The sequence below is a fragment of the Coregonus lavaretus genome (genome assembly GCF_964263955.1).
Source record: "Coregonus lavaretus genome assembly, chromosome: 3".
In the NCBI taxonomy this organism is placed as follows: Eukaryota; Metazoa; Chordata; class Actinopteri; order Salmoniformes; family Salmonidae; genus Coregonus; species Coregonus lavaretus.
The window spans coordinates 14664637-14690088 of record NC_139990.1 but is presented as its reverse complement, the minus strand read 5'-3'; the positions used below and the strand labels follow the sequence as shown (position 1 = coordinate 14690088).

General features: G+C 44.8%; 1 protein-coding gene across 3 annotated transcripts in view; it reads right to left on the bottom strand.

The window, feature by feature from the left end:
• The window catches only part of LOC311109292 (thyroid hormone receptor beta-like), a 135793-nt gene that overhangs the window by 30356 nt on the left and 79985 nt on the right, over window positions 1-25452 (bottom strand). For 2 of the 3 annotated variants that reach the window (XM_084152124.1, XM_084152122.1), the window contains exon 2: window positions 17176-17272. The gene's annotated coding sequence lies outside the window, so the exon portion shown is untranslated. Of the gene's footprint in view, window positions 1-17175; window positions 17273-25452 lie in introns of those variants that run through there. The other variant, XM_084152123.1, reaches the window with a different exon arrangement.

Here is a 25452-nt window from a genome sequence, read left to right as displayed (position 1 = left end):
GCTCTCCAAACAGGTCAGGGACAATTTTGTGGAGAAGTACAGATCAGGGTTGGGTTATAAAACAATATCAGAAACTTTGAATATCACACGGAGCACCATTAAATCCATTTTTAAAAAATGGAAAGAATATGGCACCACAACAAACCTGCCAAGAGAGGGCCTCCCACCAAAACTCACGGTCCAAGCAAGGAGGGCATTAATCAGAGAGGCAACGAAGAGACCAAAGATAACCCTGAAGGAGCTGCAAAGCTCTACAGCGGAGATTGGAGTATCTGTCCATAGGACCACTTTAAGCCGTACACTCCACAGAGCTGGGCTTTACGGAAGAGTGGACAGAAAAAAAACATTGCTTAAATAAAAAAATAAGCAAACACGTTTGGAGTTCACCAAAAGGCATGTGGGAGACTCCCCAAACATATGGAAGAAGGTACACTGGTCAGATGAGACTAAAATTGAGCTTTTTGGCCATCAAGGAAAACGCTATGTCTGGCACAAACCCAACACCTCTCATCACCCCGAGAACACCATCCCCACAGTGAAGCATGGTGGTGGCAGCATCATGCTGTGGGGATGTTTTTCATCGGCAGGGACTGGGAAACTGTTCAGAATTGAAGGAATGATGGATGGCGTTAAATACAGGGAAATTCTTGAGGGAAACCTGTTTAAGTCTTCCAGAGATTTGAGACTGGGACGGAGGTTCACCTTCCAGCAGGACAATGACCCTAAGCATACTGCTAAAGCAACACTTGAGTGGTTTAAGGGGAAACATTTAAATGTCTTGGAATGGCCTAGTCAAAGCCCAGACCTCAATCCAATTGAGAATCTGTGGTATGACTTAAAGATTGCTGTACACTAGCGGAACCCATCCAACTTGAAGGAGCTGGAGCAGTTTTGCCTTGAAGAATGGGCAAATATCCCAGTGGCTAGATGTGCCAAGCTTATGGAGACATACCCCCAAGATACTTGCAGCTGTAATTGCTGCAAAAGGTGGCTCTACAAAGTATTGACTTTGGTGGGGGGGAATAGTTATGCACGCTCACATTTTCTGTTTTTTTGTCTTATTTGTTGTTTGTTTTACAAAAAATATATTTTGCATCTTCAAAGTAGTTGGCATCTTGTACAAATCAAATGATACAAACCCCCAAAAAATCCATTTTAATTCCAGGTTGTAAGGCAACAAAATTGTAAAAATGCCAAGGGGGTTGAATACTTTCGCAAGCCACTGTTTTTGTTTGGTTTGAAAGAAGCTGCCTGTTAAATCAATGACCGAGTCAAGTCTTTCAATCATCTGTGATGTGATGGTTAAAATACTTGATAACTGTTACAGACCTATATCCATCCTGCCCTGCCTTTCGAAAGTATTTGAAAGCCAAGTTAAGAAACAGATCACCGACCATTTTGAATCCCACCGTACCTTCTCTGCTATGCAATCTGGTTTCCGAGCTGGTCATGGGTGCACCTCAGCCACGCTCAAAGTCCTAAACGATATTATAACCACGATCGATAAAAGACAGTACTGTGCAGCCATCTTCATGGACCTGGCCAAGGCTTTCGACTCTGTCAATCACTGCATTCTTATTGGCAGACTAAATAGCCTTGGTTTCTCAAATGACTGCCTCGCCTGGTTCACCAACTACTCCTCAGATAGTGTTCAATGTGTCAAATCAGAGGGCTTGTTGTCTGGACCTCTGGCAGTCTCTATGGGGGTTCCACAGGGTTCAATTCTCGGGCCGACTCTATTCTCTGTGTATATCAATGATGTCGCTCTTGCTGCTGGTGACTCTCAGATCAACCTCTACGCAGACGACACCATTTTGTATACATCTGGCCCTTCATTGGACACTGTGTTAACAAACCTCCAAACGAGCTTCAATGCAATACAGCACTCCTTCCGTAGCCTCCAACTGCTGTTAAACGATAGTAAAATTATATGCATGCTCTTCAATCGAACGCTGCTTGCACCCGCCCGCCCGACTAGAATCACTACTCTCGGCGGGTCTGACATAGAATATGTGGACAACTACAAATACCTAGGTGTCTGGATAGACCGTAAACTCTACTTCCAGACTCACATTAAGCATCCCCAATCCAAAGTTTAATTTAGAATCGGCTTCCTATTTCGCACAAAGCCTCCTTCACTCATGCTGCCAAACATGCCCTCGTAAAACTGACCATCCTACCAATCCTTGACTTCGGCGATGTCATTTACAAAATAGCCTCCAACACTCTACTCAGCAAATTGGATGTAGTCTATCACAGTGCCATCCCTTTTGTCACCAAAGCCCCATATCCTACCCACCATTGGGACCTGTACGCTCTCGTTGGCTGGCCCTCACTACATATTTGTCGTCAAACCCACTGGCTCCAGATCATCTATAAATCACGGCTAGGCAAATCCCTGCCTTATCTTAGCTAATTGGTCACCATAGCAACACCCACCCATAGTATGCGCTCCAGCAGGTATATCTCACTGGTCATCCCCAAAGCCAACACCTCCTTTGGCCACCATTCCTTCCAGTTCTCTGCTGCCAATGACTGGAACGAACTGCAAAAATCTCTGAAGCTGGAGACTCTTATCTCCCTCACTAACTTTAAGCATCAGTTGTCAGAGCACCTTACCGATCACTGCACCTGTACACAGCCCATCTGTAATTAGCCCACCCAACTAACTCATCCCCATATTGTTATTTATTTTGCTCATTTGCACCCCAGTATCTCTATTTGCACATCATCTTCTGCACATCTATCATTCCAGTGTTAATACTAAATTGTAATTATTTTGCACTATGGCCTATTTATTGCCTTACCTCCATAACTTTCTACATTTGCACACACTGTATATAGATTTTCTGTGGTATTTTTGACTTTATGTTTTGTTTTACCCCATATGTAACTCTGTGTTGTTGTTTTTATTGCACTGCTTTGCTTTATCTTGGCCAGGTCGCAGTTGTAAATGAGAACTTGTTCTCAACTGGCTTACCTGGTTAAATAAAGGTGAAATTAAATTAAATTTAAAAAAAATAAGTGCCTTTCATGTCTCAGTCAATGGATGCTTTCATACAAGTACAAGAGAAAACACATCAGGGTGATGTCTATTTAGCAATAGACTTTCTCAATGGGCCTTTCTTTCTTTCAATGATAGAAGGTCCCTCTGGTTGAGACACAACTGACGCAACTCATGCTCAAGCTCCAAGATAAACCAGTAACATTTCATATTTCAGTTTCTGCATCCCAAATAACACCCTATTTATTTTCTTTAGAGTGCACTACTTTTGACCAGGGCCTACTATAGTATACAGTGGGGAAAAAAAGTATTTAGTCAGCCACCAATTGTGCAAGTTCTCCCACTTAAAAAGTTGAGAGAGGCCTGTAATTGTCATCATAGGTACACGTAAACTATGACAGACAAATTGAGGAAAAAAAATACAGAAAATCACATTGTAGGATTTTTAATGAATTTATTTGCAAATTATGGTGGAAAATAAGTATTTGGTCACCTACAAACAAGCAAGATTTCTGGCTCTCACAGACCTGTAACTTCTTCTTTAAGAGGCTCCTCTGTCCTCCACTCGTTACCTGTATTAATGGCACCTGTTTGAACTTGTTATCAGTATAAAAGACACCTGTCCACAACCTCAAACAGTCACACTCCAAACTCCACTATGGCCAAGACCAAAGAGCTGTCAAAGGACACCAGAAACAAAATTGTAGACCTGCACCAGGCTGGGAAGACTGAATCTGCAATAGGTAAGCAGCTTGGTTTGAAGAAATCAACTGTGGGAGCAATTATTAGGAAATGGAAGACATACAAGACCACTGATAATCTCCCTCGATCTGGGGCTCCACGCAAGATCTCACCCCGTGGGGTCAAAATGATCACAAGAACGGTGAGCAAAAATCCCAGAACCACACGGGGGGACCTAGTGAATGACCTGCAGAGAGCTGGGACCAAAGTAACAAAGCCTACCATCAGTAACACACTACGCCGCCAGGGACTCAAATCCTGCAGTGCCAGACGTGTCCCCCTGCTTAAGCCAGTACATGTCCAGGCCCATCTGAAGTTTGCTAGAGTGCATTTGGATGATCCAGAAGAGGATTGGGAGAATGTCATATGGTCAGATGAAACCAAAATATAACTTTTTGGTAAAAACTAAACTCGTCGTGTTTGGAGGACAAAGAATGCTGAGTTGCATCCAAAGAACACCATACCTACTGTGAAGCATGGGGGTGGAAACATCATGCTTTGGGGCTGTTTTTCTGCAAAGGGACCAGGACGACTGATCCGTGTAAAGGAAAGAATGAATGGGGCTATGTATCGTGAGATTTTGAGTGAAAACCTCCTTCCATCAGCAAGGGCATTGAAGATGAAATGTGGCTGGGTCTTTCAGCATGACAATGATCCCAAACACACCGCCCGGGCAACGAAGGAGTGGCTTCGTAAGAAGCATTTCAAGGTCCTGGAGTGGCCTAGCCAGTCTCCAGATCTCAACCCCATAGAAAATCTTTGGAGGGAGTTGAAAGTCCGTGTTGCCCAGCGACAGCCCCAAAACATCACTGCTCTAGAGGAGATCTGCATGGAGGAATGGGCCAAAATACCAGAAACAGTGTGTGAAAACCTTGTGAAGACTTACAGAAAACGTTTGACCTGTGTCATTGCCAACAAAGGGTATATAACAAAGTATTGAGAAACTTTTGTTATTGACCAAATACTTATTTTCCACCATCATTTGCAAATAAATTCATTAAAAATCCTACAATGTGATTTTCTGGATTATTTTTTCTCATTTCGTCTGTCATAGTTGACGTGTACCTATGATGAAAATTACAGGCCTCTCTCATCTTTTTGAGTGGCTGACTAAATACTTTTTTCCCCCACTGTATAGGGAATATGGTGCCATTTCTGACATACCCAGTGGCTGGGATGACCGGGCCACCTAACATGGTGGAATACAACATACAGTTTAGTAATAGTCATTGCATACATAACACAGAGTAAAGCAGTGCTGTAGTATGTTCATGTAGTTACCAGAACTAAAATGTTCACATTAGCCTGGGAAGGATATAGGGATACGGTCTAGGATCAGTTTTGCCTTTAAGATTATAATGAATAAGGTTACATGTGACAGGGGCACTAATCATAGATCATCAGTCCTACTCTGAGATGCTTTATGAATACAGGGCTATATAATAAATGTGAGAGGTTTAAATTTAAATGTAATTAAAATTAAATTTTAAATTAGGTAAATACACTTGGTCCTGACTTAACATCGCAGCAGGGAGCAAGGAAACAAAGAAGGACAAAGCTGTGTTCTACACACTGTGATGTTGTCCAGCTCCATCTTAAACACTGACCCACCACAGAGAGGAGCAGAGAAGAGACAGAGATTACTAATCTGACATTTGGTTACATAATCCTCATACAGAGAGTGAGAGAGAGCGAGAGCGAGAGAGAGAGACAGAGAGAGAGAAGAGTGGAGGAATCAAATACAAACGGGCCTCCTGGGTTAGCGCTGCAGAGAGCACCAGTACACACACACCAAACACACTTAGCACACACACACACACATACACTCACACACACTTATCTGTGTCATGGCTTTGGGCTGTGTGTGGAGGCAGCGCATACCACATGTAATCATGTCTTTAGCTTGTAGATACACAGAATCATTGGAATATCAGATTTTCTTGAAAAACCCAGAGGGCCAAATAGAGGAAGAAAACAAAGAATGTGGAGTGAGTCTTGATGATGGGGCAAGACAAAGCGTTGGCTGGCAGCCGTTTGTGTGTGTGAGTGTGTGAGTGTGTTCACATGCCCTGACACCTTGCATGCCTGCCTGTCTTATGCAAATTAAGACAGAGAGTGTCTCTCAATAGCCTACTGTGGCTTCATCTCCTCATCTCATTCCCTTCATCTACACTGGTCTGAAAACAGGATAGGTGAAATCACTATGGTAGATGTCTACCGAGTATTTGCTTTCTTTATTCCAGCTCTTTCACATCAGTGCAGCTGAAGGAAAGAAGATGAGGAGACTAGGAGAGGAGGTCATGTAAGTCTTTTTTTTTTTCCAAAGGTTTTTTAATTTGGCATTTTTTATGATTATACAGATAACATACAGAACAGGTAGAGGACAGAACACACACGGATCCCCTATCAAATTAAACCCACCCCAACCCACCCATGCTCTAACAGAGCACCACCGCAAAACCAGACTTAAAGCAGGCATGATATACAATGAGTAATATAATCAAATAGTAAAAACAATACAAAGATATTATAAAAGAAAAAGTAAAAAAAATAGTACAAAATAATGACACAAATTCTAATTTGGGTTGGTTTATGGAGTTGTGAAATTAGCTGGGTCCATGTCTTCTACAAAGGACAGGAAATGTTGCCAGACATTACAAAATGTAATTGCAGATCCCCTAACGGAGTCGTGTTTTTTCTGTAGCTTGAGATGTTGCATAACTTCCTTTATCCAATGGTTAAAAGTAGGAGGAAACCGATCCTTCCACTTAAATAGTATAAAACGTCTAGCTAGAAGAGTAGTAAATGCCAGCATGTTGCCCATAGAGCTGTTTAGAGGTGCCTCCTGTGGTGCCACTCCGATAATGGAATAAAGGCAGAAGGTTCTATAGGTCTCTCCAGTATCTTAGAAAACGTCAAACAAATTGATATCCAGAAATCTGTCAATTTCGGGCATGTCCAAAACATGTGTAATAAATTAGCAGGCGCCTGCTTACATCGGTCACAAGTGGGATGTATTTCTGGTCTAATCTTGCTAATATATAATAGCATGTCATCCGCATAGAGTGAAACTTAATGCTCTAAGCCCCCTCTTCGAATTCCTTTGATAGTGGCGTTATTACGTATTGCTATGGCTAAAGGCTCAATTGCGATGGCAGACAGCTGAGGGGATAGAGGACAACCCTGTCTTGTCCCACGTTGAAGTTGGAAATAGGATGAAAGGTTATTATTTGTGCGCTCTGCAGCCATAGGGGAGGAGTAAAGGACATTGATCCAGGACATAAAATTGGGACTGAATCCAAATTGTTTGAGAGTATAAAATAGATAATCCCACTCCACCCGATCAAATGCCTTCTCAGCATCAAGTGATAACAATATCTCTGGAGTGTCAGATGAAGAGGGATTATAAAGTATATTATAAAGACGTCTGATGTTGAAAAATAATGACACTTTTTAATGAAACCAGTTTGATCTGTAGAGATAATGGAGGGATGGACTGACTCAAAATGGCAGGGAATCATCTTTGCATCGCAATTCAGTAAAGAAATTGGCCTATATTAACCACACTCAATCGTTTTTTTGATCCTTTTTCAGAATAAGTTAAATACATGCTTGTCTCATTGTTGAGGGTAAAGAGTTTGAGGAGAATGATTCCTCAAATAAGGAAAGCAAGAGAGGAGAGAGTTGATCTGATAATTTTTTTAAGAATTTGCTTGGAAATCCGTCGGGTCCAGGGGATTTACCACACTGCATAGATTTAATTGCCACACAATCTCTTCTACAGAGAACTGTTCTTCTAATTCAACAGCTATCTTAGGTTCAACTGTAGGAATATCTAAGTTCTCAAAGAAGGTGTCTGTTAAAGTAGCATTACCAGCAGATTCCGAAGTGTATAATTGTGAGTAAAAGTTATGAAAGCATGAATTGACCTCTAAATGATCAATACAGTTGTTACCCAGCACGACAGTTATCTCAGGTAGGGTTTGATTTGTAATTCTCTGACGCAGCTGATGTGCTAGCTTTTTCCCTGAGTTCATAATTTTTGTATCGAGATTTATTCATTCGATTTTCAGCTTGTCGAGTTGAAAGAAGATCAAACTCTGTCTGAAGTGTCAAACGTTGTTTTCGTAAATCTGCGGATGAAGAGTGTGAATATGCCATATCCAAATCCAAGATTTTATTTGTAAATTCCCCTAGGCGTTGAATATTGCACTTCCTTAATCTTGTGCTGTACTAAATAATTTGGCCCCTTAGATAAGCCTTCATTGATTCCCATGGAAGACGCTATGTCTGGCACAAACCCAACACCTCTCATCACCCCGAGAACACCATCCCCACGGTGAAGCATGGTGGTGGCAGCATCATGCTGTGGGGATGTTTTTCAGGAGCAGGGACTGGGAAACGGGTCAGAATTGAAGGAATGATGGATGGCGCTAAATACAGGGAAATTCTTGAGGGAAACCTGTTTCAGTCTTCCAGAGATTTGAGACTGGGACGGAGGTTCACCTTCCAGCAGGACAATGACCCTAAGCATACTGCTAAAGCAACACTTGAGTGGTTTAAGGGGAAACATTTAAATGTCTTGGAATGGCCTAGTCAAAGACAAGACCTCAATCCAATTGAGAATCTGTTGTATGACTTAAAGATTGCTGTACACTAGCGGAACCCATCCAACTTGAAGGAGCTGATGCAGTTTTGCATTGAAGAAAAAATCCCAGTGGCTAGATGTGCCAAGCTTATAGAGACATACCCCAAGAGACTTGCAGCTGTAATTGCTGCAAAAGGTGGCTCTAGTATTGACTTTGGGGGGGGGGGGGGGTGAATAGTTTTCAGTTTTTTTGTCTTATTTCTTGTTTGTTTCACAATAAAAAATATTTTGCATCTTCAAAGTGGTAGGCATGTTGTGTAAATCAAATGATACAAACCCCCAAAAAATTCATTTTAATTCCAGGTTGTAAGGCAACAAAATAGGAAAAATGCCAAGGGGGGTGAATACTTTCGCAAGCCACTGTAGTTTCACAGTAAGAGGAGAATGATCCGAAATGACTATAGCTTGGTAATCACACTCCGTGATAAGTGGCAGAAATCTATTGTCTAGGATAAAGGAGTCTATACGTGAGAAGGTCTTATGAACTGGCGAGAAAAAATAACTCCCTAGCTGAATAAACTAAGTTAGTCTATTCCTAGAAAACATTGAACCGCTGTAGTTTACAACAATTATAGTTTCTGAGGTGGAAGTAGGGAGAGTTATATTTGGGTGTTTCAGTGAAACGTAAGTGAGGGATGCCCAGCTCTCTCGCTTTCCCAGATGTTTAGATCATTTCATTCCGATCTCCTTTGCATTATTGTAGCCATTTTCTGTAGCCTGTCAACTATGCCTCTGTCTATCCCCGTTCTCTCCTCTCCGCACAGGCTATACAAACGCCTCACACTGCGTGGCTGCTGCCTCTCTAACCTGGTGGTCCCTGCATGCACCACCCACGTGGAGTTCCAGGTCTCCGGCAGCCTCTGGAACTGCCGTTCTGTGGCCAACAAGGCAGAGTTAATCTCAGCCTATGCTACCCTCCAGTCCCTCGACTTCTTGGCGCTGACGGAAACATGGATTACCACTGAAAATACTGCTACTCCTACTGCTCTCTCCTCGTCTGACCATGTGTTCTCGCATACCCCGAGAGCATCTGGTCAGCGGGGTGGTGGCACAGGAATCCTCATCTCTCCCAAGTGGACATTCTCTCTTTTTCCCCTGACCCATCTGTCTATCTCCTCATTTGAATTCCATGCTGTCACAGTCACTAGCCAATTCAAGCTTAACATCCTTGCCTGTTTCACCAACTACTTCTCAGATAGAGTTCAGTGTGTCAAATCGGAGGGCCTGTTGTCTGGACCTATGGCAGTCTCTATGGGGGTGCCACAGGGTTCAATTCTTGGGCCGACACTTTTCTCAGTGTATATCAATGATGTCGCTCTTGCTGCTGGTGACTCTCAGATCCACCTCTACGCAGACGACACCATTTTGTATACATCTGGCCCTTCATTGGACACTGTGTTAACAAACCTCCAAACGAGCTTCAATGCCATACAACAATCCTTCAGTAGCCTCCAACTGCTCTTAAACACTAGTAAAACTAAATGCATGCTTTTCAATCGAACGCTGCTGGCACCCGCCCACCCGACTAGAATCACCACTCTCGACGGGTCTGACCTAGAGTATGTGGACAACTACAAATACCTAGGTGTCTGGTTAGACTGTAAACTCAACTTCCAGACTCACATAAAGAATCTCCAATCCAAAGTTAAATCTAGAATCGGCTTCCTATTTCGCAACAAAGCCTCCTTCACTCATGCTGCCAAACATGCCCTCGTAAAACTGACTATCCTACCGATCCTTGACTTCGGCGATGTCATTTACAAAATAGCCTCCAACACTCTACTCAGCAAATTGGATGTAGTCTATCACAGTGCCATCCGTTTTGTCTCCAAAGCCCCATACACTACCCACCACTGTGACCTGTACGCTCTTGTTGGCTGGTCCTCACTACATGTTCGTCGTCAAACCCACTGGCTCCAGGCCATCTATAAATCACTGCTAGGCAAATCCCCGCCTTATCTTAGCTCATTGGTCACCATAGCAGCACCCACCCGTAGTCTGCGCTCCAGCAGGTATATCTCACTGGTCATTCCCAAAGCCAACACCTCCTTTGGCCGCCATTCCTTCCAGTTCTCTGCTGCCAATGACTGGAACGAATTGCAAAAATCTCTGAAGCTGGAGACTCTTATCTCCCTCAATAACTTTAAGCATCAGTTGTCAGAGCACCTTACCGATCACTGCACCTGTACACAGCCCATCTGAAATTAGCCCACCCAACTACCTCATCCCTATATTGTTATTTATTTTGCTCTTTTGCACCCCAGTATCTCTATTTGCACATGATCTCTTGCACATCTAGCATTCCAGTGTTAATACTATTGTAATTATTCTGCACTATAGCCTATTTATTGCCTTACCTCCATAACTTGCTACATTTGCACACACTGTATATATATTTTCTGTTGTATTTTTGACTTTATGTTTTTTACCCCATATGTAACTCTGTGTTGTTTTTAATGCACTGCTTTGCTTTATCTTGGCCAGGTCGCAGTTGTAAATGAGAACCTGTTCTCAACTGGCTTACCTGGTTAAATAAAGGTGAAATAAATAAAAATAAAAAATAAATAAAACTCTTTTGTTTTTGCCTCATAATAGGAAATTACTGTAGGCTACCGGTAGCCTTTATCGATAACCCTTTTCAGACATAATGGAATGTGGCCCCTTGAAAGCGCCTCGGCTATGGCATGTTTCTTTGACTGTCTGTTAGGGTAAGCTACATCACAGATTTTTAAAACGCCAACATGAAACCTTCTCAGGAGATATAAACGGCCATTTTCTTTGTCTGTAAAGGAATAAGGCCACTGAAGCTGGACTAACGTCCATCACTAAGCGACCAGACCTGTCAATCAAATCATCTTGAGCTGCTGCACGCAGCCTGCTCAAGAAAAGTAAAGGTAATAATATTCCATTTATTTGACTTATTTATTAATTTAGAAATGTGTGCAGCAGGATAAACTCTCTGGAGATTGACTGAAGGTTTTGAAATGTTCTGGGTAGGCTACAAATATATCCATCTAGAAATAAACATTGCCCGTATCTCAGCAACCAAAGAATAGTGGAGTGAGAGAGAGAGAGAGAGAGAGAGAGAGAGAGAGAGACTCTCGGTCAAAAGACATGGTCCATCTAAAATGCATTACATTTGAGTGATTTGGCCGCAGCAGACACTCTTACATTTTTACATTTAGCAGACGCTCTTATCCAGATTGACTGCATACATTTTCATACTGGCCCCCCGTGGGAATCGAACCCACAACCCTGGCGTTGCAAATGCCATACTCTACCAGCTGAGCTACACAGGGCCAGAACAACTTACAAAATAAGTGCTGAATAACTGCCCACAAATGGTTCAAAAATGAAATCTTTGGCAAACGAAGTCATCTCTACAAATGAATACTTTCTGCATTTTTATGTACTACCTAAGACTCCTGCCCATCCCTGTTACCCATGCAGTAAAAGCTTTTGCCAATATGAAATGGGTCTGGGACTGAGGTGGAAACAATTAGCTGAATCAGATGAAATGGTGCCCTAGGTGGATGTTAGCTGCAGTAAATTTACATTTAGTGAGTCAAGACTTATTCTATTTCAAAGCACCAGCGAGAGAGAGAAAGAGTTGACTACAAAAAATGGCACCTAAGTAGCTAGGCCTATAGTTGTCTTAGGTTTGTGGCGTCTGCCTTCGGAGTCATTATTTAGTAATTAGATCAAAATGTCATCATGCATCATGAAATTAATTAAATAAACATACCAACTGGTGGCTGTATTCTCAGAGCCATCATAACAGTCTGTTGTGCCCCTATCTAAGATGGCCCTTTGATAGCAGACTTCGAGCTTAGTCACACAAAACATTACACAATGAGCAGAAGTCTAGTTCATTTTCCAAGCTCGGATTTAATGGTGTTATTTAATATGGCCTCGATCATCATCATGGCAACGTAGACGTACTATAATAAAGGCACACACACACACACACGCCAAACACACACACACACACACGCCAAACACACACACACGCCAAACACACACACACACACACACACACGCCAACACACACACACACACACACACACACACACACACACACACACACACGCCAAACACACACACGCCAAACACACACACACACACACACACACACACACACACACACACACACACACACCAAACACACACACACGCCAAACACACACACACGCCAAACACACACACACACACACACACACACACACACGCCAAACACACACACACACACGCACAAAGGCCACTAGATGTTGTTTTCATTAAAAAGAATTTGGCTGATAAAAGAATCTGAGCCACTTTTAGTTTTTGAAGCCTGGACTGCACTTATCATATTACATTAAGATGAAGCTAAACCACTAGGGGAAAAACACTGTGTGTGTGTGTGCGCGCGTGTGTGCGTGTGTGCGTGCGTGCCTGTCACCAAAACACTACAATCACCTCATGCAGTGTAGAGAGAGAAACCCTGCTGTGTGTTCTGGAAGAGCACAACTTCAATGTTCCAGTTGTGGTTAACAGAATTACAGCAGAATGTCGATCATCGAGATAGATTTCCCAAGAGATAGATACTAAGTGAATTAAATAGTAATAAAGTGGTAATTCTTGAGATCATTCATGTTTAATAATATGACCAACTCCTCCACATAACACCTAAATAATTATGAAGATAATCAGGTTCTTGAAGTTGGAGACGCCCTTTCTAGACTCCCTAAACTAGGCCTGTGTCTGTAATGACCCTACGGATCCTGGTCAAAAGTAGTGCACTACAGGTGCCATTTGGAGCGCAACCCAGACCTAATGTTCTCTAGGTAGTAGCCCAGGTCTAATGTTCTCTAGGTAGTAGCCCAGGTCTAATGTTCTCTAGGTAGCAGCCCAGGTCTAATGTTCTCTAGGTAGCAGCCAGGCCTAATGTTCTCTAGGTAGCAGCCCAGGTCTAATGTTCTCTAGGTAGCAGCCCAGGCCTAATGTTCTCTAGGTAGTAGCCCAGGTCTAATATTCTCTAGGTAGCAGCCAGGCCTAATGTTCTCTAGGTAGTAGCCCAGGTCTAATGTTCTCTAGGTAGCAGCCCAGGCCTAATGTTCTCTAGGTCGTAGCCCAGGTCTAATATTCTCTAGGTAGCAGCCCAGGTCTAATGTTCTCTAGGTAGCAGCCAGGCCTAATGTTCTCTAGGTAGCAGCCAGGCCTAATGTTCTCTAGGTAGTAGCCCAGGCCTAATGTTCTCTAGGTAGCAGCCAGGCCTAATGTTCTCTAGGTAGCAGCCAGGCCTAATGTTCTCTAGGTAGTAGCCCAGGTCTAATGTTCTCTAGGTAGCAGCCCAGGTCTAATGTTCTCTATGTAGTAGCCCAGGCCTAATGTTCTCTAGGTAGTAGCCCAGGTCTAATGTTCTCTATGTAGTAGCCCAGGTCTAATGTTCTCTAGGTAGCAGCCAGGCCTAATGTTCTCTAGGTAGTAGCCCAGGTCTAATGTTCTCTAGGTAGCAGCCCAGGTCTAATGTTCTCTATGTAGTAGCCCAGGCCTAATGTTCTCTAGGTAGTAGCCCAGGTCTAATGTTCTCTAGGTAGCAGCCCAGGTCTAATGTTCTCTATGTAGTAGCCCAGGTCTAATGTTCTCTAGGTAGTAGCCCAGGCCTAATGTTCTGTAGGTAGTAGCCCAGGTCTAATGTTCTCTAGGTAGCAGCCCAGGCCTAATGTTCTCTAGGTAGCAGCCCAGGCCTAATGTTCTCTAGGTAGCAGCCCAGGCCTAATGTTCTCTAGGTAGTAGCCCAGGTCTAATGTTCTCTATGTAGCAGCCAGGCCTAATGTTCTCTAGGTAGCAGCCAGGCCTAATGTTCTCTAGGTAGCAGCCCAGGCCTAATGTTCTCTAGGTAGCAGCCAGGCCTAATGTTCTCTAGGTAGCAGCCCAGGCCTAATGTTCTCTATGTAGTAGCCCAGGTCTAATGTTCTCTAGGTAGCAGCCCAGGCCTAATGTTCTCTAGGTAGCAGCCCAGGTCTAATGTTCTCTAGGTAGCAGCCCAGGCCTAATGTTCTCTAGGTAGCAGCCCAGGTCTAATGTTCTCTAGGTAGCAGCCAGGCCTAATGTTCTCTATGTAGTAGCCCAGGTCTAATGTTCTCTAGGTAGCAGCCCAGGCCTAATGTTCTCTATGTAGTAGCCCAGGTCTAATGTTCTCTAGGTAGCAGCCAGGCCTAATGTTCTCTAGGTAGCAGCCCAGGCCTAATGTTCTCTATGTAGTAGCCCAGGTCTAATGTTCTCTAGGTAGCAGCCAGGCCTAATGTTCTCTAGGTAGCAGCCCAGGCCTAATGTTCTCTAGGTAGCAGCCCAGGTCTAATGTTCTCTAGGTAGTAGCCCAGGTCTAATGTTCTCTAGGTAGCAGCCCAGGCCTAATGTTCTCTATGTAGTAGCCCAGGTCTAATGTTCTCTAGGTAGCAGCCCAGGCCTAATGTTCTCTAGGTAGCAGCCCAGGCCTAATGTTCTCTATGTAGTAGCCCAGGCCTAATGTTCTCTAGGTAGCAGCCCAGGCCTAATGTTCTCTAGGTAGCAGCCCAGGCCTAATGTTCTCTAGGTAGCAGCCCAGGTCTAATGTTCTCTAGGTAGCAGCCCAGGCCTAATGTTCTCTAGGTAGCAGCCCAGGCCTAATGTTCTCTAGGTAGCAGCCCAGGCCTAATGTTCTCTATGTAGTAGCCCAGGCCTAATGTTCTCTAGGTAGCAGCCCAGGCCTAATGTTCTCTAGGTAGCAGCCCAGGCCTAATGTTCTCTAGGTAGTAGCCCAGGTCTAATGTTCTCTAGGTAGCAGCCAGGCCTAATGTTCTCTAGGTCGTAGCCCAGGTCTAATATTCTCTAGGTAGCAGCCAGGCCTAATGTTCTCTAGGTAGCAGCCCAGGCCTAATGTTCTCTAGGTAGCAGCCAGGTCTAATGTTCTCTATGTAGTAGCCCAGGCCTAATGTTCTCTATGTAGCAGCCCAGGCCTAATGTTCTCTAGGTAGCAGCCCAGGCCTAATGTTCTCTAGGTAGCAGCCAGGCCTAATGTTCTCTAGGTAGCAGCCAGGCCTAATGTTCTCTAGGTAGCAGCCAGGCCTAATGTTCTCTAGGTAGCAGCCCAGGCCTAATGTTCTCTAGGTAGCAGCCAGGCCTAATGTTCTCTAGGTAGCAGCCAGGCCTAATGTTCTCTAGGTAGCAGCCAGGCCTAATGTTCTCTAGGTAGCAGCCAGGCCTAATGTTCTCTAGGTAGCAGCCAGGCCTAATGTTCTCTAGGTAGCAGCCCAGGTCTAATGTTCTCTAGGTAGCAGCTCAGGCCTAATGTTCTCTAGGTAGCAGCCAGGCCTAATGTTCTCTAGGTAGCAGCCAGGCCTAATGTTCTCTAGGTAGTAGCCAAGGTCAGAATAACGAAGTTGGCTGGGCAGGCCTCATCTTTCAGAGACTTAGGAGAACTGCCTGACCCAGCCACCCAGCCAGTGTATGTGTTTGTGTTAACCCAACACACCAGGGGGTGTATTCAACTCAGTGAGATGAACCGTTCAAACTTCAGAACGTACAGATAGAAATGTACGTAGAAATATAATGAATAGAGCTGGCATGGTACCTGTTCCCTATTCTACATTCATGTAGCTCAGTTGGTAGAGCATGGTACTTGCAACGGCAGGGTTGTGGGTTCGTTTCCCACGGGGGGCCAGTATGAAAGTGTATGCACTCACTAACTGTAAGTCGCTCTGGATAAGAGCGTCTGCTAAATGACTAAAATGTAAATGTAATGTAAAATTTATATCTGAGCGTTCTGTAATGTTTTCCCTGTTCCTGAACAGGCCCCATATGGTTCTTAGAAAGCATAGACCAGATACTGATTTAAACACATGCATGCATAGGCACACACACACACCAGAGGAGGCTGGTGGGAGGAGCTATAGGAGGACGGGTTCATTGTAATGGCTGGAATGGAATAAATGGAACGGTATCAAACACATGGGAACCACGTTTGACTCCATTCCATTTATTCTGTAATTGGGGGATCTGAATCTCGATTGGCTTACTCCTTCGTCTGATTGTCTTAAATCAGCATGTATTGATCTGAACTTAGTCCAACTGATTTCTGAGCCAAACTCGTTTCAATGTAAAGAATCCTGCTAAATCAACTCTGATTGATCTCATACTTACAAATAACCCTCATAAATACTCAACTAGTGGAGTATTTGCTATGGACCTCAGTGATCACTGTTCCATAGTATGTGTCAGAAACACAAAGTTGCCTAAAACTAACTAACAGAAACTTTAAACACTTCCATGAGCAAGGGTTCTTACATGACCATTCCCATTCTAACTTGCCCTTGAATCATTCTCTGTATGTTTATTCATGTATCAGATAAACATGCTCATATGAAGAGATTAAGAAATAAAGATAGAGCCAACCCATGATTCATGCCTGAACTTGCTGAGTTCATTCAGCTAAGGAACAGAGCTTGGTCTGAAGCCAGACACACTGGTAGCTCTACTGACTGGCTCACCTTCAGACAACTTAGAAACAAATGTACTGCTTCCATAAAAAGGGCTAAGTCATTAATTCCATTTCTGACCGTGTGTGTGTGTTGTTTAGCTGAGGCCGGGGAGAGGGGCTGAAGTGAAGCTGAAGACTGTGGTCTTCTCTTTCCACTCTGTATTGGCAGAGCCGAGCAGACCCTGGCATGCTGTGAGGCGCTCTGTGTGTGTGTGTGTGTGTCTGTTTGAGGTGTTGGACGCTGGCTAGCTGTCTGAGCATTGTGTAACAAAAGACCATTCTTACCAGGTAGGGAGAGAGGGATAGAGAGAGGGAGGGAGGGAGGGAGCCGAGGAGTCTCCAGGCCGGGTTGAGGAGCTGCCGAGCCCCGCCAGACAGAGCCCTGGAAGAACAAGAAAACCAGAGGAGAGAGATCAGACTCTATTATACACACTGGTGTCTGGGCTCATCAAGACTATATGTCTCTTAATCAATCATAACAGTGTTCACATTCAAATACGTCCAAAGAGGTAGACGTTTGTGGTGCTATAATCCAAAACAATGTCCATGTATAGCACTAATCCTCGACAAGGGATTAAAGCACATGCATAAACAAATAAATGTACTACCAAGCAAATAGTTTTAGAAAATTTTTCAAAAACAATACATTAGGGACAGCGAGGATGGAAAGGTTTTGGAAAGATCTCCATTTAAGGGAGGAAAGCATTGGCCGTTTTTATTGAACTCTACACTATCACACACACACAAATACCATAGTCTAATGAATTGGGCTGCTGCAAGTACTGGCACTTTAAATGTTCTACTGTTTGAGTACTGGCACCTTTATTTATTCCACTTCAAGCATTGGATAACAGTAACATGTATTAAGGCACTGCAACTACGAGGCTTTAAAAAAAGACACATGCAGTGACACGCTGGATGTGTGGAGCAGGAAAGAGGACCCAGAGGGTTGAAGCTCCCAGACATGCTTTACAACATCCTTAACCTCTGGTAATCATAAATACTTCTCCAGAAAGAAAAGGAGGAGGGGATCAGATTAAAGGTCTTCATGGATCCACTTGTACCTGAATACCCCGAATCCCGATCCGGGACCAGAGCGGGTCCGGACTCAGAATTCTAAATAATGTCACGGTCGGGGACGGATCTGATATGATTTTCACGGGACCTCAAGTATGTGTAATTTTAACTGACTTGTCCGGAAGGACCCATACAGATTGTAACGCGACTGGTGCAGTAGAGAGAGAGAGAAATGTTATAATTTATGCTGCTGCTCTTGCTTTTCACCAGAGTGGTGTGTGTAGCTTGTTGTTGTTGGCCAATCATAAGTCATCAAAGCTGCAATAGGCTACAGTCATAGAGCCTCTGTATGTGGCAAAAGTTAGGAGATATCTAATCAATGGAAGATGGAATTTAAATGATGGAATTACAAGTTAAAGGAGTATAGGCGACAACGACCAAGAGCTGTACTTAATATTCTGAATGGAGTTGTTGTTGTTTGCAACTGTGTAGGACGAGAAAGCACATGCAGCCTCAATTAGCCTAGCTAGATTCTCCCTGTTTGATGCAGTCAAGACAGGTACTTTGTAATCATATTGGATGATAAATAACCTAGCTATGGCAGCTATTAGTCTACTATAGTGCGAGTCGGCTTGGTTGGTTGCTGTCTCTTGTCTCTCCCTCCCTCCTCCCTGCTCCCCATGTCACTCACATTAGCCTAAACACACAGCACAACCCCTGCTAGAGCGTCACCACTCTCTACCTCCTCTCCTTCGCACTTTATCACCTCCGGTTAATAAAGTAGCTTAAAAATTGACTTTTCTGCTGCTTCCCTCACTCGGATCGGACCGGGTCTGGATCCGACCAGGTCTATACGGAACGGGTCTAGTTGCCTTTGGGTCCGTTCGGAACGGGTCTCTATATTTTAAACATTTATTTATGCATATTGGATCCGGATGGTCCATTTCAGAACGGGTCCAACATTTTGGACTCGTGAAGGCCTCTAGATCAGATCCCACAATAACTTTTCCCTTCTTCTTTCTTTTTCACTACGGCCTCCCTCCCTCACCCTCTCCTCCTCTCTCTCTCTCTCTCTCTCCCCCTCTCTCTCATGACTCAGTATTTCTCTGTGTGTCATGTCTGATCTAGGGCTGGGCGATATGGCCTAAAAATCATATCTCGATTTTTTCAAACTTAAGGGCAATTCACAATATATATCTAGATTTGTGTAATGTTTTCTCTTTGTTGTACAATTAAAGGTAACATACACTGCATTTCAAACAGTCAGTAATCATCTAATAAATTCAAAGCTTGTGAAACTATACGTAGGCTAGATATAAGCCTTCCACAACCATAAGACCCACTAATAATTGAATTATTTTATCAAAATAGTTTAACCTGTTTTTTTTGCAATAATCACTGATCTGGCTTTCAAGTCTGTCTATGAAAATGCACTTTTTGTTAAAAATGTTACCAGAACCATGCATAATTCACATTCACTAATAATGACTAACTTCTTGTAGCAGGCATTATAGAAAATGAACACAGGTCTCATAAACAATCTCTCAAGCACAAGCCCACATGCTAGTGAGTAGCCAGCTAATCTTTATAGGAATCTTTATATTTCAAGTTTGCCAACTTGCATCTACAGTGAGGCAAAAAAGTATTTGATCCCCTGCTGATTTTGTACGTTTGCCCACTGACAAAGAAATGATCAGTCTATAATTTTAATGGTAGGTTTATTTGAACAGTGAGAGACAGAATAACAAACAAAAAATCCAGAAAAACGCATGTAAAAAATGTTATACATTGATTTGCATTTTAATGAGGGAAATAAGTATTTGACCCCTCTGCAAAACATGACTTAGTACTTGGTGGCAAAACCCTTGTTGGCAATCACAGAGGTCAGACGTTTCTTGTAGTTGGCCACCAGGTTTGCACACATCTCAGGAGGGATTTTGTTCCACTCCTCTTTGCAGATCTTCTCCAGGTCATTAAGGTTTCGAGGCTAACGTTTGGCAACTCGAACCTTCAGCTCCCTCCACAGATTTTCTATGGGATTAAGGTCTGGAGACTGGCTAGGCCACTCCAGGACCTTAATGTGCTTCTTCTTGAGCCACTCCTTTGTTGCCTTGGTGAAAAAAAAAAGTGATCTCTCATCTTTGTTGTTGTGAGTGGCGGGTGTGTGTGTGTGTGTGTGTGTGTGTGTGTGTGTGTGTGTGTGTAAACAGAGAGGAAGAGGCAAAGCGAGAGGTTTCACTCTCACCAAAATCTGTCCAAAATAAGCCCAATGCGTTTCTATGGGCTTATTTTAGACCTAAGCGTGTCGCCTGCCTTCCCACATTTGGGACAATGACTCCCATTGTTAGGGCGGAGGCATGAGCATCTCATTATTACATACAGATCTCTGGTGTAAATAGGAAAGTGCACACAGCACAGAAGGAGCGAAGAAGACGTGACCAAAAAGACGTGAGAACAAGCGGAAATAATCGCTCATAAAAAGGAAAATAAAATAAAAACTTGATTCTTGTGATATAGGCATTTGGATTATTGAGCAAAAACATAATTTCAAATTATTTTATTATATATATATCGCCCAGCCCTAGTCTGATCCAATCTGGCTCTTAAAGAGGGTGAGGTCTTTCTGCCGTTACCTAGAAATTGGAATTCGAAGATTGTGTTCGAAGTTCTGCCACCGTCTCTTATGACCGAAAAGAGCTTCTGGATATCAGGACAGCGATTACTCACCTCGTATTGGACGAAGATTTTTTCTTTAACAAGTCGGACGCAAAGGATTTACTTTTGGTGCTAAACCATGTTGTTGGAGTCCGGCATGCTAGCTGGCTGTGGCGTCTTATGACTAGGTGCCCTGGACGATTTTCACGGAAGAATACTGTACCTAGTTAGCTAGCTGAATAAACTAAGTTAGTCTATTCCTAGAAAACATTGAACCGCTGTAGTTTACAACAATTATAGTTTCTGAGGTGGAAGTTGGGAGAGTTATATTTGGGTGTTGTGGTGAGGGAGGCCCCGCTCTCTCCTTGTTTAGTTCATTTCATTCACTCCTTTGCATTATTATAGCCATATTCTGCAGCCTGTCAACTATGCCTCTGTCTATCCCTGTTCTCTCCTCTCCGCACAGGATATACAAACGCCTCACACCGCGTGGCTGCTGCCTCTCTAACCTGGTGGTCCCTGCACGCACCACCCACGTGGAGTTCCAGGTCTCAGGCAGCCTCTGGAACTGCCGTTCTGCTGCCAACAAGGCAGAGTTCATCTCAGCCTATGCTACCCTCCAGTGCCTCGACTTCTTGGCGCTGACGGAAACATGGATTACCACTGAAAACACTGCTACTCCTACTGCTCTCTCCTCGTCTGACCATGTGTTCTCGCATACCCCGAGAGCATCTGGTCAGTGGGGTGATGGCACAGGAATCCTCATCTCTCCCAAGTGGACATTCTCTATTTTTCCCCTGACCCATCTGTCTATCTCCTCATTTGAATTCCATGCTGTCACAGTCACTAGCCCATTTAAGCTTAATATCCTTGTCATCTATCGCACTCCAGGTTCCCTTGGAGAGTTCATCAATGAGCTTGACAAGTTCCTTTCCTGAGGATGGCTCACCCCTCACAGTTCTGGGGGACTTCAACCTCCCTACGTCTACCTTTGACTCATTTCTCTCTGCCTCCTTCTTTCCACTCCTCTCCTCTTTTGACCTCACCCTCTCACCGCCCCCCCCTACTCACAAGGCAGGCAATACGCTTGACCTCATCTTTACTAGATGCTGTTCTTCTACTAATCTCCCTGCAACTCCCCTCCATGTCTCCGACCACTACTTTGTATCCTTTTCTCTCTCGCTCTCCTCCAACACTACTCACTCTGCCCCTACTCAGATGGTAATGCGCCGTCGCAACCTTCACTCTCTCTGTCCCGCTACTCTCTCCTCTTCCATCCTATCATCTCTTCCCTCTGCTCAATCCTTCTCCCTCCAATCTCCTGATTCTGCCTCCTCAACCCTCCTCTCCTCCCTTTCTGCATCCTTTGACTCTCTATGTCCCCTATCCTCCCGGCCGGCTCGGTCCTCCCCTCCAGCTCCGTGGCTTGATGACTCATTGCGAGCTCACAGAACAGGGCTCCGGGCAGCCAAGCGGAAATGGAGGAAAACTAGACTCCCTGCGGACCTGGCATCTTTTCACTCCCTCCTCTCTACATTTTCTTCATCTGTTTCTGCTGCTAAGAGAACTTTCTACCACTCTAAATTCCAAGCATCTGCCTCTAACCCTAGGAAGCTCTTTGCCACCTTCTCCTCCCTGCTGAACACCTCCCCCCCCTCCCACCTCCACCCCCTCCCCCCTCTCTGTGATGACTTCATCAACCATTTTGAAAAGAAGGTTGACGACATCCGATCCTCGTTTGTTAAGTCAAATGACACTGCTGGTCCTGCTCACACTGCCCTACCCTATGCTTTGACTTCTTTCTCCCCTCTCTCTCCAGATAAAATCTTGCGACTTGTGACGGCCGGACGCCCAACAACCTGCCCGCTTGACCCTATCCCCTCCTCTCTTCTCCAGACCATCTCCGGTGACCTTCTCCCTTACCTCACCTCGCTGATCAACTCATCCTTGACCGCTGGCTATGTCCCTTCCGTCTTCAAGAGAGCGAGAGTTGCACCCCTTCTCAAAAAACCAACACTCGATCCCTCTGATGTCAACAACTACAGATCAGTATCCCTTCTTTCTTTTCTCTCCAAAACTATTGAGCGTGCCGTCTTTAGCCAACTCTCTTGCTATCTCTCTCAGAATGACCTTCTTGATCCAAACCAGTCAGGTTTCAAGACTGGTCATTCAACTGAGACTGCTCTTCTCTGTGTCACGGAGGCTCTCCGCACTGCTAAAGCTAACTCTCTCTCCTCTGCTCTTGTCCTTCTAGACCTGTCTGCTGCCTTTGATACTGTGAACCATCAGATCCTCCTCTCCACCCTCTCCGAGTTGGGCATCTCCGGCGCGGCTCACTCTTGGATTGCGTCCTACCTGACCGGTCGCTCCTACCAAGTGGCGTGGCGAGAAGCTGTCTCCGCACCACGTGCTCTCACCACTGGTGTCCCCCGGTGGCTCAGTTCTAGGCCCTCTCCTATTCTCGCTATACACCAAGTCACTTGGCTCTGTCATATCCTCACATGGCCTCTCCTATCATTGCTACGCAGACGACACACAACTAATCTTCTCCTTTCCCCCTTCTGATAACCAGGTGGCGAATCGCATCTCTGCATGTCTGGCAGACATATCAGTATGGATGACGGATCACCACCTCAAGCTGAACCTTGGCAAGACGGAGCTGCTCTTCCTCCCGGGGAAGGACTGCCCGTTCCATGATCTCGCCATCATGGTTGACAACTCCGTTGTGTCCTCCTCCCAGAGTGCGAAGAGCCTTGGCGTGACCCTGGACAACACCCTGTCGCTCTCCGCTAACATCAAGGCGGTGACCCGATCCTGTAGGTTCATGCTCTACAACATTCGGAGAGTACGACCCTGCCTTACACAGGAAGCGGCACAGGTCCTAATCCAGGCACTTGTCATCTCCCGTCTGGATTACTGCAACTCGCTGTTGGCTGGGCTCCCTGCCTGTGCCATTAAACCCCTACAACAAGAATGCCGCAGCCCGTCTGGTGTTCAACCTTCCCAAGTTCTCTCCCGTCACCCCGCTCCTCCGCACACTACACTGGCTTCCAGTTGAAGCTCGCATCTGCTACAAGACCATGGTGCTTGCCTACGGAGCTGTGAGGGGAACGGCACCTCCGTACCTTCAGGCTCTGATCAGTCCCTACACCCAAATGAGGGCATTGCGTTCATCCACCTCTGGCCTGCTGGCTCCCCTACCTCTGCTAAAGCACAGTTCCCGCTCAGCCCAGTCAAAACTGTTCGCTGCTCTGGCACCCCAATGGTGGAACAAGCTCCCTCACGACGCCAGGACAGTGGAGTCACTCACCACCTTCCGGAGACATTTGAAACCCCACCTCTTTAAGGAACACCTGGGATAGGATAAGTATTCCTTCTACCCCCCACCCTTACCCCACCCCAATTTTTTTTTAAATAAATTGTAAAGTGGTTTATATCACTGGCTATAAGGTGAATGCACCAATTTGTAAGTCGCTCTGGATAAGAGCGTCTGCTAAATGACGTAAATGTAAATGTAATACCCGACAAGGCCCAAATCCCCGTCATTCGAATGAAGAAGAGACAGAGATATCGGGGACGTACGTCGGGGTGCCTTGTAAGAATCCGACGGCGAGTGGGTAATCTGCCTCTACCATCAGTCCTATTAGCCAACGTACAATCATTGGATAATAAAATGGATGAGCTTCGATCAAGAATATCCTGCCAACGGACATTAAAAACTGTTGTACGTAAATGTTTCACCGAGTCGTGGCTGAACGACGACATGGATAACATACAGCTGCCGGGGTTTTCGGTGCATCGGCAAGATAGAACAGCTGCCTCCAGTAAGACAAGGGGTGGCGGTCTGTGTATATTTGTAAATAACAGCTGGTGCACGAAATCTAATATTAAGGAAGTCTCAAAGTTTTGTACGCCTGAGGTAGAATACCTCATGATAAGCTGTAGACCACACTATTTACCAAGAGAGTTTTCATCTATATTTTTCGTAGCTGTCTATTTACCACCACAAACCGATGCTGGCACTAAGACCGCACTCAACGAGCTGTATAAGGCCATAAGCAAACAAGAAAATGCTCATCCAGCGGCGGCGCTCCTAGTGGTCGGGGACTTTAATGCAGGGAAACTTAAATCCATTTACTTAATTTCTACCAGCATGTTAAATGTGCAACCAGAGGAAAAAAAGACGAGTACAAAGCTCTCCCTCGCCCTCCATTTGGCAAATCTGACCATAATTATATCCTCCTGATTCCTGCTTACAAGCAAAAACTAAAGCAGGAAGTACCAGTGACTCACTCAATACAGAAGTGGTCAGATGACGCAGATGCCATGAAGTGCTTTGAAAGGCTGGTCATGGCTCACATCAACACCATTATCCCAGAAAATCTAGACTCACTCCAATTTGCATACCGCCCCAACAGATCCACAGATGATGCAGTCTCTATTGCACTCCACACTGCCCTTTCCCCACCTGGACAAAAGGAACACCTACGTGAGAATGCTATTCATTGACTACAGCTCAGCGTTCAACACCATAGTGCCCTCAAAGCTCATCACTAAGCTAAGGACCCTGGGACTAAACACCTCCCTCTGCAACTGGATCCTGAACTTCCTGACGGGCCACCCCCAGGTAAGGGTAGGTAACAACACATCTGCCACGCTGATCCTCAACACGAGGGCCCCTCAGGGGTGCATGCTCAGTCCCCTCCTGTACTCCCTGTTCACCCATGACTGCATAGCCAAGCATGACTCCAACACCATCATTAAGTTTGCAGACAACACAACAGTGGAAGGCCTGATCACCGACAATGATGAGACAGCCTATAGGGAGGAGGTTAGAGACCTGGCCGTGTGGTGCCAGGATAACAACCTCTCCCTCAACGTGATCAAGAC